The following is a 12,489-nucleotide window of genomic DNA, read 5'->3' on the forward strand; positions in this document are numbered from 1 at the left end:
AGATTAGAAAAAAATCAATTTCCCTTGCTTCAACTTTTACTAAACTTTCTTATCTTTCCTTGTTTCCTTTTCCCCATCCTCCCTTTCAGCTACTCTACCTCCCCTAAAAACCATCTAACTGCAAGGAAGATAATGTAGCTCTTTAAAGAACTACTCACACCTTTGCCAGAAGGTAATTGTACCAGTGACTTCAAACAGGAGGCAAGATGAGCAGCTGGGGGACGGCTCTGGGTTAAGGGTGCTTGCTTGCAAAGATGGCCAGCCCAGGTTTCATTCCCCAGTCACGCACGTAAAATAGGATGCAAAATGTGGCACAAGAATCTTGTGTTCCTTAGCCGGGCCTGGTGGCAGATGCCTTTAATCCCACCATTCGGGGGGCAGAGGTAGGAGGATCACCTTGAGTTCGAGGCCACCCTGAGACTCCATAGTGAATTCCAGGTCAACCTGAGCTAGAGTGAGCCCTGCCTCAAAAAAAAAAAAAAGAATCTTGTGTTCCATTTGCAATAGCAAGAGAACCTAGCCCATACAGCGCGCGAGTGCGCGCGCACACACACACACGCACACGCACACACGTGTGTGTGCAAGTCAAAAAAAATAAGGAAAGGGGCTGGAGAGATGGCTTAGAGGTTAAGGTGCTTGTCAGCAAAGCCAAAGGACCCAGGTTCGATTCCACAGTACCCACATAAAGCCAAATGCACAAGGTAGAGCATGCATCTGGAGTTCATTTGCAGTGGCAGGAGGCCCTGGCATGACCATTCTCTCCCTTTCTCTCTCCCTTTCGCTCTGTTTTTTTTTTTTTCCTCTCTCAAATAAATAAAATATTTTTTAAGAGGAAAGATAAAGCAAACAGTCCTAACTGCTCCAATAACAATTTCCATAGCATTAAAAGTCAAGCACTAGGGGTATTCTGCAAGACAAAACCACTGTCTTCTTCCTCTGGGACACACCAATTCTGATGCAGCTCCTGATACACATCAGGCAAACAAAAGTTTTAACTTTGATTTTAATCATTTCAATTAATAATTTTCTTTGACAAACTCAAGTTCCTATAAGGATTGGCTAATAAACTGAGATCTGGAAAAAAAAAAATAAAAGAACTTAGGAATGTTTCCATATGCCATGATGGAATTATCTCTACAGCCACAAGAAAAGTCAACGGAGAAACAATGTGGACCATTCTATTATGTTCTTTATCTGAGGAAGACAGATATAAGTATGCTATGTCCATAACTAAAGAAAATCAAAATATTCAAAGGTAATTATACAAGGAAAAAGAATAAGAGGAAGGGAGATAGAAATAAAAAGTTAGACTACTCTGAATATTCTGTGTTCTCTAATACAACTAAAATTGACATAAAACTAGTTGAACTGTTTATAAGCTGATTTTAAATGTTCTTATCATTTGGTAGTACTAGTATTGTTGTACAATAACTGTGGCATGTAAATTGTGGGATAAAATAAATGAGTAATTATGTTGTTGTCACTGGTAACAAGGATTTTCAACATGGGAAAAGAAGCAGATATAAATCAAAGAAATTAAAAGGTATTTAGTTCTAAATTTGAACTGAAGGTTTTATTATGCATTTAGAATTAATTTTATCTTGAAAAGCTTACATTTTCTGAGCCAAAGAAGCTAAGCCAAACATGCCTACAATCTAGCTTTCGTGAGACAAACATAAGAGTATGGTGAGTTTAAGATAAGCCTAGACTACACAGTGAGTCCCAGGCTGGCCAGGGGCAAGTAGAGTGTCTCTGTCTTAAAACATAAAAACTTTATATTTTCTAACCCTGTACAGTAGAAACACCTTGAAAATAGCATTCCACCTACAAGCAATGGAAATCCTTAGTTCCAAAATGGTATCTCTAAGTACCATTTCTTACTAAAGAAAAGGGAGGGGGAGCTAGAGAGATGGCTTAACAGTTAAAGCACTTGCCTGTGAAGCCCAAGGATGCAGGTTCCACATAAGCCAGATGAACAAGGTGGCACATGCATCTGGAGTTCATTTACAATGGCTAGAGGCCCTGGCATGCCCATCCCCCCTCTCTCTTTCCCTCTCTCTCTGGCTCAAATAATATAATAAAATTCAAAAAAAAGTTTTAAAAAGAGTCAAGTCAGCTTACCAAGATACATATTTGGGGCAGGAAAAGTATAAAAATACACAGGAAACATCTTGTCTCATTGTACAAAAAGACTCATGGGACAACATGAAAAGCTGCTCAACCAATTAGAATTTTATAAATATATAAATCATACTAATGAGTGAAGACACACAGAACAGTTGGTACATTAGACTTTGAGAAATAACACAAGAAATTGTTTTTAGCTGGGCATAGCGGCTCACTTCTTTCACCCTAGAACTTGAGAAGCAGAGACAGAACAATTGCTGTGAGTTGAAAGCCGGCCTTGGGTACAGGGTGAGACCCTGCCGAAGAAAGTGGATAGCACTCAAGGAACAATACCCAAAGCTGTTCTCTGGCCTTCACCTGCACGTGCATACATGCGCGCGCGCACACACACACACACACACACACACACACACACACACACACAGAGAGGAAATAAGTTTATGATATGAGCATACATCTGAAAAGTAAAGTAAAACGCCAAAACCATTTCTATTACATGACTTTCTAAGTTCTTTAAAAGCGCCACAACTGTCCTCTTGTTTATCTTGTGCCGGTGATTTATGGAAGCCAGAAAAGAGCATCACCATCCTCGGGACCCCAGAGCAAGATTTAAGAGCACCCTTGAAGCCTTAATTAAATTGACATCCCTTTGAAAAATGCAGAACAAAGGAAACTGTATGTCAGAGCCCAGTGTCACCATTCTCATAATTAGTAAAAACTACTTTTGAAAGTCAGATGAATATGATGTGGAACCACTGGTTCCACACTGGGTGTGTGTTTTAGAAAACTGCTTTAAAGAAATAGCTAGAGTCAAGACGCACCTTTTCCTGAAATGGCGCCAGCAGCTGCAAGAAATACTAGTTTTGAAACTTTTCCAAGTTGCACTTCAAGTTAGCCAGAACCCTGAGGCAGACAGCACTGCTTTGATGTCCTTCCTACAAGATGTATCTAGGAGTTTATTACTTCTCTACAGGTTATACAAAAAAGGACCATCTAACCCTCATAAATCCCAATGGCAATATAGAGTTTGTCAGATAGAAGATATCTGGCTGTTCACCTATTATGATGGCATTAGCCAACAATGTCTGTTACCCACATATTTTTAAACTATGTCTAGTCTTAATTGTATCCTAAACTATGGTGGCATTTCTTGATTAATTCATATTTTAAAACAAAAACCTTGTTATTTTTCATTATTCTCTCAAAAATAATTCACCCCAGTCAAGATATAAGTTTCTTATTATTTTGGTTGTCATTATTTTAGTTAAGCATCATTACTGTATTAAGATTGATTAACATTTCTTTACCACTAGGTAACTTATGTAGATATTGTATCATATTTGAAAAGAAAGAATATGAGCAAGAAAATCTTCCATTTATCTTTTTTTTTTTCATTCCACAGTGCTGAAATTTTACATTGCAGAACATTTCTAGATTTGGAAACGTAGACCTCATGCTTTCACAATATTCAAAGAAAATGGTAGCTACAACTAGCACAAAATTGGAGCAATGACAAGAAACGTTACCTACATGACATTTCCCTCAGTAATAACATGTATTCCAGAGGTAATATATTCAGAATTTGGAGTCCCATCCCCCAGAGCAGTGGTGGGACATTTGGGAGGTGATTAGGTCCTAAGGACAGAGCCTTCATGAATAGAAACAGTGACCCTGGGAATGGACAGATGGCTCAGAGGTTAAAGGTGCTTCCTTGAAAAGCTTAACAGCCCAGGTTCAACACTCCCAGTACTCACATAAAGCCAAATGCCCAATGCGTACTTGTATCTGGAGTTCTCTGGCAGTGGCAGAAGGCCCTGCTGCGCCTGTACGCCCTCACACTCCCGCTCTTTCTCTCTCATACTCTCCTCCTCCCCCTCTTTCTCTCTGTGTCTCTCACTCACATACATACAAATAAAAACAATTTTTTAAACAAGAAATAGTGGCTCTCTAAAAGAGAATGGAATGAGCTTATTTGTCCCATTCCACAAGTTAAGATTCATTATTTGTGGGCTGGAGAGATGGCTAAGCGGTTAAGCGCTTGCTTGTGAAGCCTAAGGACCCTGGTTCGAGGCTCGACTCCCCAGGACCGTTAGCCAGATGCGCAAGAGGGCGCACGTGTCTGGAGTTCGTTGGCAGTGACTGGAGGCCCTGGCATGCCCATTCTCTCTCTCTCTGCCTCTTTGTCTGTCTCTCGCAAATGAATAAATAAAAATAACAAAAAAAAAAAATTAAAGCCGGGCGTGGTAGCACACGCCTTTAATCCCAGCACACGGGAGGCAGAGGTAGGTGGATCACCATGAGTTCGAGGCTACCCTGAGACTACATAGTGAATTCCAGGTCAGCCTGGGCCAGAGTGAGACCCTACCTCAAAAAAAAAAAAAAAAATAATTAATTAAAAAAAAAAGATTCAGCCGCTGGGCGTGGTGGCGCACGCCTTTAATCCCAGCACTCGGGAGGCAGAGGTAGGAGGATTGCCATGAGTTCAAGGCCACCCTGAGATGACAGAGTTAATTCCAGGTCAGCCTGGACCAGAGTGAGACCCTACCTCGAAAAACAAAAACAAAAACAAAAAAAAAATAAGATTCATTATTTGAGGTGGTAACCATGCTCTCAAAGGGCCTTAACTAGATACCAAACCTGCAGCACCTTGATTTTGGCCTTCCTAATCCCCAGAACTATGAACAATAAATATACCCAGTTCGTGGCACTTAACTATAGCAACTCAAATCAATGATGACAATAATGAGTTAAGGAAGGGTACCCTTCCACACAGATGACAATTTTATAAGATACTTTTAAGAGATGTCCTTTTTTCACCTTTGTTGATATCATACAGAAAATACTAAGATTATGTAAGAATAAATATAAAAATCTATCACAATATCAAAAAATTGTTTGCAGGCTCGCATCCATCACTTTTAAAAATTCATGGGAGGATAGGAAAATAGTCATATGTATACTAAATGTTATTGGAAACCTACTAAAATAATCACAAAACCTTATTTTTGTCATAAAGAAAAACAGTATAGATCATGGGGTTAAAAAAATAATGCTTCAAAAAATGAAAACATTTCATGCAAATTTAATAGTCTTTTTTTTCAAATTTAATATTCTTCTTAGACAAAATTATAGACTCAGGGCATAAAAGACGAGAATATCCTCCTACTACTCTTTCTTTTCTTTCTTCTTTGATCTTCAAACATTACCTAAGGGACAACAATGTGCCAATTGCAAAGAATAACCACTGTCCTCAACTGTAATTTAATCTAAGCACTAGATTCCACAGAAATAATGCAGATGTCTTAATAGCCACAATTAAAGTTGAATATGTGTCCAAAAGAGGGCCCCAGTAAATCCATCTGGATATAAGTATCTCTTCTGACATAGTCATTAATATGCCAAAATGAATTTCAAAGACCACATAACTACAATAGTTCAGTAGAAATGAGGTGCTACAGGCATTAATCTTGGATCCAGCACAGTTGAGAATGACTCTCCACTACATCTATAATGGATCGAACAGGATGCTCAGAGATTCTGGCCAATGACATCAGCAGCTCTTTCAAAGCGGGGGCTGACTTCTGCCTCTTTTTAGTGGGTTTAATGCCCAGTATAAGCACAAAGAATGTGCTGAATACATGCTAATTGCACATTCAAAAATAGATGAAGATGGAAGGAAAATGTCAGGTGACCGTGTTAAGCGAAAAATGTCAACATAAAATAAGTAAAGACTGGAGCAAGGCTTTGTTGTTTTGTTTGGTTTTGGGGGGTTTTTTTGTTTTGTTTTTTGAGGTAGGGTCTCATTTTGGTCCTGGCTGACCTGGAATTCACTATGTAGTCTCGGGGTGGCCTTGAACACACGGTAATCCTCCTACCTCTGCCTCCCAAGTGCTGGGCTTAAAGGCGTGCGCCACCACGCCCGGTGTTGCAGTCCAGTTCGCGTTGCAGGTAGAAATCACTCAACAAAGAACAGCTTCTGGGAAAAAGATTTATTTGGGCTCACAGGCTCCAGGGGAAGCTCCATGATGGCAGGGGAAACAATGCCATGAGCAGAGAGTGGACATCCAGTGGACAATAGCAACAGGAGAGTGTGCCAAACACTGGCACGGGGAAACTGCCTATAACACCCATAACCTCGCCCCCAACAATACACTCCCTCCAGGAGGCCTTAATTCTCAAATATCCATCAGCTGGGAATGTAGCATTTAGAACACCTAAGTTTGTAGGGGACACCTGACTCAAACCACCACATTCCACCCCTGGCCCCCATAAACTGATAACCATACATGTTGTAAAAAATGCAATGCATTCTTGTAACTTTAAAAGTCCCCATAGTTTTCATCAATTCCAATGATGTTCATACATCCCCATATTCCAAGATCTTTTTTTTTAACTTTTAAAATATTTTTATTTATTTATTTGAGAGAGACATATCGACAGACCAGGGCCTCTTGCCACTGCAAACAAACTCCAGATGCATGAGCCACATTATGCATCCGGCTTTACACAAGGCCTCAAACCTGAGCCTATAGGCTTTGCACTGAGCCATCTTTTCAGGCCACACCATAAATTTTAAATGCTTACCTCTAAGCTGCCAAGTATCAGATCTGAGCCATAATACCAAAAAATAACCTCAAAAAACCCATAATGGCACAGAATAAATATTTACACTGCAATAAATGGCATTGGGCATAGCAAAGAAACATTCAACCAATACAAGATTTAAAACAACCAGGGCAAACATCAAACTCTGTAGCTTCAAGTCCAGCAACTCCAGACGGTGACAAATCTTCAAGTCTGATAATTCCAACCAGCAACAAGTCTCTGGCATTCCAATCCCACCCCTCCAGCTAGGTGATTCACAGTCCTGGGAAACTTCATCTGGGCCGGCAGCTCCTTGGCAGCCATCTCACGGTCCCGGCATCTCCACTGGGTCTCCACATGCAAGCCACGGTTCATCCTCATGGCCCCATAGGGTCTCTATGCAGGCAACCAGCAAACCCGCTTCACACTGCCCATGGCCATTTCCAAAACACAAGACCGTGTTGCAAACTAAATGACCCTCTTTCCAGCATTTCTTATACTCCATGATACCATGTAGGGGGCCAATTTGTTAATCCAGGGGGGAATAAAGCAGACTTTGAAGGACAGGACACTCCTTGAACACTCAGTCCCCTTCAAAAGAGTCTACATTCTTCCTGTTACCCTAGCACGGGTCAGCTAGCCCAGTCTCAAAGGTCGTAATCTCTCAGTTGCAGCTGAATGGGCAACAGTTCACCCAAAGATTTTTCTTTCTGTGCCATATCCCTCTGCACACACCAGTTCATTTCTACACAAAGCAACCCTGCACAACTTCTCAGGACACGGGCATAAGAGCAAGCTTCTCATTCAAACTGCTAGCCCAGTCCAGGCAAAGCTCTTTCTCACCCTCATAAGCCAAACCTCACAGTCCATAGTTCTTACTGCCTTCAGGTCTTTCAGCTCTGACCAGAATAGTCCATCAAGCTGTACTTACAGCACTACAAGGCATCTCTTAGGCCAAGGTTTCAACTCCTTCCACATTCCTCTTGAAAATCAGCTCCAAAAGGCCAAAGCTACATAGTCAGGTGTCTAACAGCAACCCCACTCCTCAGTACCACTTTACTATTGCAGTCCGGTTCACATTGCTGGTAGAAATCACCCAACCAAGAGCAGCTTCTGGGAAAAAGAGATTTATTTTGGCTGACAGTCTCGAGGGGAAGCTCCACGATGGCAGGGGAAAACGATGGCATGAGCAGAGGGTGGACATCATGCCCTGGCCAACATAAGGTGGACCACAGCAACAGGAGGGTGTGCCAAACACTGGCATGGGGAAACTGGCTGTAACACCCATAAGCCCGCCCCCAACAATACACTCCCTCCAGGAGGCATTAATTCCCAAATATCCATCAGCTGGGAACCTAGCATTTATAACACCTAAGTTTATGGGGGACACCTGACTCAAACCACCACACCCAGCTTATAAGGCTTTGTTTTAAAATTCAAACCACCTGGGTTCAAATTCTAACACAGCTGAGCACAGTGCCTGACAGAGTGCATGCCCTATAAACAGTGATTACATGAATTAGTATATTGATAAGCAGGGTTATAAACTCTAGAATAAACTATTGAATGAAATTTTAGCATGCCTTTCCCCACTGATTTTTTTTCATAATTGGATCAATGCAAATATAGCTGCTAAGTCAGTTTAAGAAAACAACATAGATCGGGGGCCCTCTCAAACTCTTAGCACTTTGAGTCTAGGACAAACTGATAAAGACCAGATGTAATGAAACATCCACCAGGAAACTGAGGCACCTAAGTTCTAGACCTCTCTGGGATCCTTCAATAGTGACCTTGGGACCTCATAACTAAAGTGAAGATTTTGAATTTTATATATTCCTGGGTCTTTTCTTCATTGAAAAAAATTGTGTAGGGTCATGTATAAATATTATAATAAAATATATAAAGAAAAAATATTTGGAATACATATTTATTCTGGCCATATTATTTCTTCAAACTTCATGTTTTTCTTCTTATTTAAATCTATTTTTACCTCTAATAATATCCTTTTATGCCATACTTTTAGTTTGCCATATTCCCTAGTCATTTGTAATAAAACTTCCCTATCTTCCTCAATAAAGAGGCTCTTCAAATGAAATGACATTGTATGTTATGACTCTGGGTCTTACCTCTAGCAAAGGCCCTTTCTCTTAGACCCAACGAAAATCATTGCTACAATTTATAATTTTAGAGTACAATTTATCATGATAACCTATTGATAAATGATACAAATTACCATCAATTCCTATAGGCCAGAATTGAAACTCAGACCAAGAAAGTGAATCTAATATACAAACATACAACAGATACGTGCCATTCTTTCAAAGAAATTTGGATGTACCTATTATTCTAAAAAATAAGACATTCAATATGTCTACCTTTTCTAACATTCAGTTCCAAAGACAGATGGCAAAAACAATACAATATAGCTGCGAAACACCACTCCTCCTTTGATGTTGGCCACATATTAAAAATATCCATAACCTTCGAGAATAGAAGCCTTCTATTCATATTATTATGCAATGTCTGCTGCCTACATTATCATATGATTACCAAAACTCTGTTTGCAGATATATTTTCTTCTTTACTATGCCATGTGTTAAACATGAAATTAATTTTAAAAAAGATTTACTTAGAAGGCATTGTCTGAGTACTTCCAGTATAATTAATGTTTTCATGAGGCTTTGCCATTAATCAGAAAATTAGAAGATCGTATTGTTTGATACCCACTAAGCATTCAGCATTAATTAGTCTATACTGATGTTGTGCAAAGGCAACCAAGAGATCTGCAACCCAGGCTGATGCAGAAGCTCTTCCCATTCTACTCCCAAGAAACCCACTTTTTTACACACCAAAGAACTCAATAATATTTTTGGAAGATAAATGTCATAGTACATTTGAGCTTGAATTTAAATTCCAGAAAAAAAGACACAGTCATTTACACTTGCTTAGGAGTTGAGCTATTTATAATTCCATTCCATGGAATTAATAATTGAGTATATAAGTTCTTAAAATTGTCTTAAATGCTACTTCTTTATCTTATAACTTAGGAGCTTAAAGCTTTTCATCAAATAAAATGGAAAAGCCATAGAATGCTGTAAGGGGAAATCTCAGACTCATTCAAAGAGCTATATGGATATTAAAGGGTAGTGTGGGGAGGGTATATGCACACGTGTGGACAGATACATGCATTGCAGAGGCCAGAGGAGGATGTCTTATATTCTATATCACTCATCTACCTTATTTCTTTGAGACAGCCTCCCAGGAGCTCAGGCCATTTTCTTCACTTAAACTGGCCTCCACTTAGTCCCAGTGACCCTGCCTGCACACTTCACTCAGTACTGGTGTTACTGGCATATGCAACCATGAACAGCTTGCTATATGGGTGCTGGTGATCAAACGCAGGTCCACATACGTTGGAGCAAGTGCACTTACCCACAAAGCCATCTTGCCATCTCCCAGTTCATTTTATTGATACCAGAAATATGGGCATAAAACTAGAGTGAGACCAGGAAAGAACTCAATGGCTTTGGATGTGAACCCTCCCCTGCTATACAGGTACAATTTTTTTAAATATTTTATTTAATTAGTTATGTAGTTATGAGAGAAAGAGAGAATGGGCACTCCAGGGCCTCCAGACACTGTGTATGAACTCCAGACACATGTGCCCCCTTGTGCATCTGGCTTATGTGGGTCCTGGGGAAATCGAACCTGGATCCTTAGGCTTTGCAGGCAAATGCCATAACTGCTAAGCCATTTCCCCAGTCCCTACAGATACAATTTTAAACTTGGGAAAAGAAACAGGTCCTACCTGAGCTTTCCAGATGTAAGTAGTGTGAACCAAGAAAATTCTTTAATCAGCATTCTGTTTAACAAATTAAACCTAATATTTTATGAATATGATTGACACACCATTATGTGTGGCAATAATACACCCTCCCAAAGGTAAGATGTTCAATTCAAGATTCATATCTACTTCTTAAAAGCTGTGTGGCCTGTATCAAGCCACTTATTTATAATTAAGAGACGTATTTTATTACAAATATTAGAAATACATGTGAATATTATAAATAGTAGAAACCTATTTCAATACTAAAGTATACCTTATATTATATATTACACTGTATTATAAATATCATATTATAAATTGTGAATTTATATAATACACTGTATATATTATACTATATATATAATGTTAAATACATAAATGTACATATATATATTGATATTAATATATAATGCACATTATGCTATGAATTATATTATAAATGTATATCTATTATAAATAGGAACAACCATCTGAAATTCCTGTGTGCACTAAAAAAGATAATTTACAAAAGGATTTACCATAGTGCCTAGCGTGGCGTCAATGCTCAGATGGCTAAAGATCTCCACAGGGAGCAAAGACCATGGAGAAAAGTCTTCATCCTCATAGTGCTCCTGCCTGGAACAGCTTGCAGGCGCACAGCCAGGGTATTCAAGGATTCTCCCACACACACCGCAAGCAGCATGGAAGCAGGGCATTCTGGGATTCTCCCATTTTCCTCCATAGATCTTCCTTTCTGAGGACATCAGCTTCTCTAGAAGAAACTTAGCCCCCAAGTGTGGACTCCATCAGTGGTGACAGCAGGTTATTGCAAGCAGGACAAAAACTCAGAAACAGAAAACAGGAAGAAAAAAAAAGGTGATTCTTCCAAAGGACATTTTTTTATTAGCACAAAAAAAAATTCTGTTTCCTTATGGTATATTCAAACAAATTTTTGTTTTAGTTTCCTTTTCCTCTTCTTTTCCCCATCTGTATCCCCTTAGTGCTCTCTCCCTACCCCTACAGCTTCCTTCCCACTTCCCTACTTCATGATTTTGAGGGTATTTTTAATAACTGAAATTCTTTTATCCATGCTGTTGTTCCTCAGAGCTCTAATGACATTTTTTAACTCAATACTGAGTTTTTAGAAGAATTCAGGCACAAGTTGCACACTGGTGACTCCCAAATTTATACCTATAAACACAATTGTAAACCAAACTATACTACTCCCTTTCACGTCCTCGTGGCTGTCCCCAAGACAAAACACTGAAGTTCAAACAACTCAAAATTCCTAAAGGACAACTAACATGAGCCAGGAGTCATTCTTGACTCTTTTCTCTTGAGTCCCCACACATTTGATCTCTAAGAATAGAACCATTTCCTAGTTGTAAATTCTTTTCCTACTTTTGTTTTTCCTCACTTCTTTTTCTGTCCACTCTTCCCCAGTGTCACCAGCATGAGTGAAATAGCTCTCCAGCTAGTCTCTCTCAGGACTTCGTGGAGTCTATTTCTACACTGTTGCCTAAAGGACCTTTCCAAATGTCACAGGAGGGTGGGCCTCGAGAGGAACCACATTACAGTAATTCTTAAAGTCTGGGGAAAGTATAACAGGTTACCTGTTTTGTTGTAATTTTACCGAGAGTCACAACAAAAATTATCATTCTAAGCCAGGCAAAGGAACACAGCTCTACTTGCATAAGAGGAAGAGACACTACTAAGAACTATGAAGTTTCCTAGGTTGGAGAGATTGTTCAGTAGTTAAAGGTGCTTGCTTGCAAAGCCTAATGGCCTGGGTTTGATTCCTCCATACCCACATAAAGCCAGATGCACAAAGTGGCACATGCATCTGGAGTTCTTTTACAGTGGCAAGAGGTCTGACATACCCATTCTCATTCTTTCTCTCTCCTCTATTTCTGCAAGGTGTCTGAATTTTTTTTACCTTACTTGCAAACTTACAAGCAAGCCTGCAATATGTC

General features: G+C 39.6%; 1 protein-coding gene across 3 annotated transcripts in view; it reads right to left on the reverse strand.

The window, feature by feature from the left end:
* Tafa2 (TAFA chemokine like family member 2) overlaps window positions 1-12,489 on the reverse strand; it is a 517,412-nt gene that overhangs the window by 487,629 nt on the left and 17,294 nt on the right. The window lies entirely within an intron of this gene.

This window comes from Jaculus jaculus, chromosome 6 (genome assembly GCF_020740685.1).
Source record: "Jaculus jaculus isolate mJacJac1 chromosome 6, mJacJac1.mat.Y.cur, whole genome shotgun sequence".
Lineage (NCBI taxonomy): Eukaryota > Metazoa > Chordata > Mammalia > Rodentia > Dipodidae > Jaculus > Jaculus jaculus.